The following is a 5,942-nucleotide window of genomic DNA, read 5'->3' as shown; positions in this document are numbered from 1 at the left end:
TCAGCCATCATCAGAGAAGCTTCTTCTTGCAACCGATGGGAACAAGTCCAGAGACCCACAACCAGACAGTACCTGAAGGGAGAGTCTAAATGAGAAGTCTCCATCAAATCCCTCCCCTCAGAGCTCAGGGGACGCCACAGAAAAGGAGGCAGAAATAGTGTAATAGCCAGAGGGGCTGGAGGACACCAGGAGAAGGCCCTCTGAGTCAACTAAGCAGGACATATAGGAACTCATACAGATGAGGCAGCAAAGCACAGAACTTTCATGGGTCTACACCAGGTCCTCTGTTGCATATTCATTATAGCTTTTAGCTTAGTATTTTCATGAGACTTGATTGTGAGAATGAGTGGGTCTCCAATCCTTGCGCCTGCTCTTGGGATTCTTCTCCTGTCGGTTCGTCTTGTCCAACTTGGATATGATGGATTTTGCTGTATGTTATTATATTTTATTTTGTCATATGTGGTTGTTATCACTTAGAAGCCTGTTCTTTTCTAATGAGAGATGCACACACACATGCACACTCACATATGCACGCGCATGCACACACATGCAAACACACCCACTTTATAGCCGTGGATTTCATCCACATTCTTTGGTATAATGGCAGCTCATTCTCTTTTAAAATGGTACTGGGTGTTTTATTGTATGAAAAGACCATAGTTTGTTTATCCATTTTATTGCTGGTATTTTCCAATGTTTTGCCTTTAATTAATACATCTGCTACAAACATTTTGGCACACATCTTTTGGTTAACGTTTATAGCGATTTCTCTTTTGTATTTGCTAAGGAGGAGGAAGGCTGTGTAATATCATTTCCTCACGGTGGTTACACAGCTAAATTGCCGGGAGCAGCTCAGGAGGGTGACAGCTGCTCCCCAACGTTGACTGCTTTCCCTGCTGCTCATCTTCTGTTGTGGTCATTACGGGTGAAGATAGGGGTCCTGGTGATGATGTTCATGGACCCCAACGAGTAGGAAAAGTTAGAAAAATGGGTAAGCTAGTAAGTCAATCCTCCCACAGGATATCCAAACTGAGCTCACTCCTTTCATGATGTAGGAGCTCTCTACACATTCTAAATGTAAGAGTGCTGTCAGAGACTGCTGCGACATGCCTTTTCACTTTTTAGTCTTAATATTCATTCATTCATTCATTCATTCATTCATTCATTCAGGGCTATACAAGTGCCACCGTACATGTGTGGAGGTCAAAGGACAACCTGGATGAGGCAGGTCTCTCCTTCTGTCGTGTGGGTTCTGGGGACTGAACCCAGGTTGCCAATTTTGTGAGCAAGCACCTTTATATGCTAAGCCATCTGGTTGATCTCTTTTCACTTTCTTAATGGAACCCACTGGTTAAGAAACGTTCTGAATTTTGAATAAATTTAATATGCCACTTTTGTTCTATAATTAGTGATTTTGTTACACTGTTCAGACCTTTTCATATCCTAAACCTATAAATACGTGACTCCTAGGGGTTCTCCTAGAATACATTCTTCTTAAAGTCTTATTTTCTTACGTTTGGATTTATAATCTATGCTTAATTAATTTTGGTTTCAAATACACATTGAATTAATCCAGAAACATTTGTTGCAATTTCTAATGTGTTCTCCCTAAATTAAAATGACACAAATCAAATGAACCTCCATGTAAGGATCTTTTTCTCCATCCCACTTTGTTTTCATGCTCTGTAGTTCAAGTCAGAACTAAACTGTCTTAGCCACCATTCTTTACAAAACTACCCGTATCTGATACTTCACTTCAAGGCAAGACCAAGGCCCTCCCCTCTATGTCTAGGCTGAGTAAGGTGTCCCTCCATAGAGAATGTGGCCCTAGATGCCAGTTTAAGCACTAGGGATAAGTCCTGCTCCCACTGCCAGTGGCCCCACAGACTGACCAAGTCCTATAATACTCCTCCACATTCAATGGGCTTTGTTGACTCCTCATGGAAGCCTTACCCTTTCTGAGGAGTGGATGCGGATGGGAGGAAGGGCGAGGTAGGAGGAGAGGAAGGAGTGGGAATGGGGAAAGCTATGTAAAATGAGAAAAGATAATACTAAAAAAAATTCTTAATAAAAAAATAAAGGAAAAAATAAAATTACCTGTATCATACTGATAATTCTAGACAATTTACATAGTCATATTCACTGTCAAAACAGTTTTATGTTTTGTACCCTTAAGTTATAACCAGCACTTTTAAAAAATTATATTTAATTTTACTTGAAAATATTTATTTTAATTTTAGCCATGATTATATGTGTCTGTGTGAGTTTATGCCAGGGCCCACAGGTATCAGGTCCTTCAGAGCTGGAGTTACGAGTGATGTGGGCGCTGAAAATTGAACTTGAGTGTTCTAGAAGAGCAATATGTGCCCTTGACTGCTGAGTTAGTTCTTCAGTCCTTTGCTTTACTAGTAAGCAATGCTACATGTAAATATAATTGTGAAAGCTGCAAGAGAATAATGTAGGGATAAGTCCCGCCCCTTAGGGGGCGTGTTCGCCTCGGGCTAATGTCTGCCTATAAATTTGGCGAGCAAGCTCCGAGCGCTTGCTTCTGCTTTCCTGGTCTCCGCGGGAACGGTGGTTCTGTAAGTCTATTTCTACATTAAAGCTATATATATATTTTTACAATCTGTCTGCATTCATTTACGCCGTTACATTTTGGCGCCCAACGCCGCCCCTTATTACTACAGAAAAACACAAGTAACATGTAAGGGAAATGTATTAGAATAACAGTTGGCTTCTCAATGGAAACGTTGAAAGCCAGAAAACATTGGTGCAAAGCATTCCAAATCCAAAAAGACCATGACGGTCAATGTAAAATAATATATCCAGAAAACTAACTGCCATAATTGAAGGTGAAAGACAAAAATTTCATCACATAAGAAGCCTAAAATTATTATATCCAACAAATCAAACCTAAGGAGGAAGTAATAGGATTCAAGAGAAGAATGAGCATGGCAGAGAGACTGTGGAAAGAAACAGGAAACCATAATTATAAATATAAACAAACACCACCACCAAAATCAACAAAAAATGGCCACAACTAAAACACAAATTTCAATAGTAATTTATATTTCAATAAGTTGGAATATAAATGACCTGAGTTCTGGCGCAAGAAACAAAATCCTCCATCTATCTACTGCCTACAAGAAGTGCCTCTCAGCTTTAAAGATAAGCACTGACTTAGAGAAAAAGGAGGAACAAAAGCCCTCTAATCAAACAGGATCCAGAAGCAAGCAGGCATCGCTATCCTAATATCTGAAGAAAATAGATATCAAGCTAACGCCAATCAGAAGAGATAAAAGAGGTACACTTCAACATATATCATTGAACTCAGGAGTACCAAGTTCCGTAAAAACTCTAGTACTGGAATTAAAGATTAACAACAATTCATCAATAGCAGATGATGTCAGAGGTGTCTGTCTCCCGACTGGAGAAATGGAACTGGAACAGAGAGAGTGGTGACTGAGCCAGTCGTGAACAGGTTCTGTCAGGTACAAAGGACAACTCCGAGACTTCAGTGGGAGCGCAGGTTCCTCGTGAGGGTACTGGACGCCTACAGGCATGACTACCAGGATAGTTCACCATCATGTTGGCAGATGACAACCAAAGCACAATGTCCCCATCCCAGACAATATTGAGACTGAGCCTCTAGAAAAGAGGGGCTTTACCCATCCCAAAGGACACCTGTACCCCTAGACTCCAGCAGCCCAGCTCCTGGTAAGGGAACCAATGGGCCGAAGAGGCAGCAGGCTCCATGGGGGGTGCTTCGTTGACCCCTGTGCAGGTGGGAGTGAGGGCTGGGGCCAAGGCAAGATTAAGGTTGAGGAAGACTTTGGCTTTGAAGCAGATGAAGCCTTGGGTTCAAGTTGGACTTCTCAAAGGCTGAACAAACTGATGCCCTATGCTACCCCAGCCAGTCCACCCTTTGACTAATTCTTTCCCGCCAATAAATAGACTCCCAGGTTAAAAACATATATCATGTGATTTCGATACCCCACTCTCTCTAAAAGACAGGTCATCTGGACAAAAACAAAACAAAAAACAGAGAAACATCAGAATTAACTACACCATACATACATCAAATGGACTTAACTAATACATACAGAATGCTCCATCCAAACATCAAAAACTACACATTCCACTCAGTAGCCTATGGAAGCTTTCTAAAACCGACCACATCCTGGGACACAAAAGAAATCACACTGTGTATCCATCTGACCACAATGCAATAAAATTTAAGCTGGAATTCCGAGAAAACTTCATTTATTTATCTTAACATAATAAAAGACAAATGCATTTCAATTTTATATCAAAAATATTTTCCCCAAATCCGGTTCCCTAAAGCCGTACATGATAAAAAACAAAGCTTTCTAAAAAGCCCACATCTAAAAGTGTCGTTACAAAGAGACGGCCTTCGCCTTGAGAAACCATGGAACAAATTATGTTACAAAATCAAATCGGAAGCATAAACCTTCAGTAAATACATGCAATGTGCCAGGCTTTGCCTGGAGTCTTACAGGATGAACAAAAATGTTACCAGCTTCTTAAGATCTTGGGGATAAAATAAATAAGAACTGAAAGTTAGGCTGGTGAGATGGAGCAGTGGGTAAAGGTGCCTATCCCCAAGTCTGATGGCCTAAGTTCAATACCTGGATCCCAGTACTATGAAAGGGAACCAACCCCAGTAAGCTGGGTATACCTGTGAGGGATTTTTCATAATTAAATTACTTCAAGTGGGAAGACCCACCTTTAACCCTGACCTTTTAAGGTGGGCAGATCCACCATAAATCTGGGTAACACCTTCCGGTGGCAGCTCTATAAAGGACATGGTAGAAAGGGGCTCTTACTCCCATTTTGCCACCTTGCCCTCACTCCCACTGGCTAGTTCATCCCTACATAGGATTCAAGCCTCCTTCTTTGGGAGTCCAGCCTACTGGACTAAACAAGGACTGGATTCTTGGACTTTCCACTGGTAGAGAGCCATTGTTGTATTGGCCGTAGCTGGACCACAGCCTGTAAGCCACATATATTCACCCTATCATTTGTTTCCTCTAGAGAACCCTGACTAACACACACATACATTAAATAAGTGTAATGATATAAAAAATAACCTAAAAGTTTTTAAGGTGCCATGAGAGCTAAGAAATATTTTAGAGGCCATTAGGGATAAGTCATGCTAAAATTCTTCAGGAAGCAGCGCAACTGCTGACTGTAAGAACTTTAGCTAAAGAATGGGGCTTTGACAGACACTGAGAGAAACAATTGATCAATGAAATCTTCTGTAAAGCAAAGGACACGGTCAAAAAGACAAAACAACAGCCTACAGAATGGGAAAAGATCTTCTCTAACCCCACATCAGACAGAGGGCTGATCTCCAAAATATACAAAGAACTCAAGAAATTGGTCACCAAAAGAACACATAATTCAATAAAAAAAAAATGGAGTACAGACCTAAACAGAAAACTTTCAACAGAGGAATCTAAAATGGCTGAAAAACACTTGAGGAAATGCTCAACATCCTTAGTCATCAGAGAAATGCAAATCAAAACAACTCTGAGATTCCATCTTACACAAGAAAGAATGGCCAAGATCAAAAACACTGATGACATATTATGCTTGAGATGTTGTGGGGAAAAGGGAACACTTCTGCATTGTTGGTGGGAATGCAAGCTGGTACAACTCCTTTGGATGTCAGTATGGCAATTTCTCAGACCCAATAAACCACTTTTAGGTATATATCCAAAGGATGCTCAATCGTGCCACAAGGACATATGCTCAACTGTGTTCATAGTAGCTCTGTTTGTCATAGCCAGAACCTGGAAACAACCTAAATGCCCCTTGACCAAAGAATGGATAAGGAAAATGGGGTACATTTACACAATGGAGTACTACACAGAAAAAAAAATAATGACATCTTGAATTTTGCAGGAAAATGGCTGGAG

General features: G+C 40.8%; 1 pseudogene; it reads left to right on the top strand.

Moving 5' to 3' along the window:
* Window positions 1–987: 987 nt before the first annotated feature.
* Window positions 988–3,933, top strand: LOC121458566 (annotated as a pseudogene).
* Window positions 3,934–5,942: the final 2,009 nt, after the last annotated feature.

The sequence above is a fragment of the Microtus oregoni genome, unplaced genomic scaffold (assembly GCF_018167655.1).
Source record: "Microtus oregoni isolate MIOR12 unplaced genomic scaffold, Mior012 000001F_ref0000356, whole genome shotgun sequence".
Lineage (NCBI taxonomy): Eukaryota > Metazoa > Chordata > Mammalia > Rodentia > Cricetidae > Microtus > Microtus oregoni.
The sequence above is the reverse complement of the archived record's forward strand: the minus strand, read 5'-3'. Positions and strand labels throughout refer to the sequence as shown.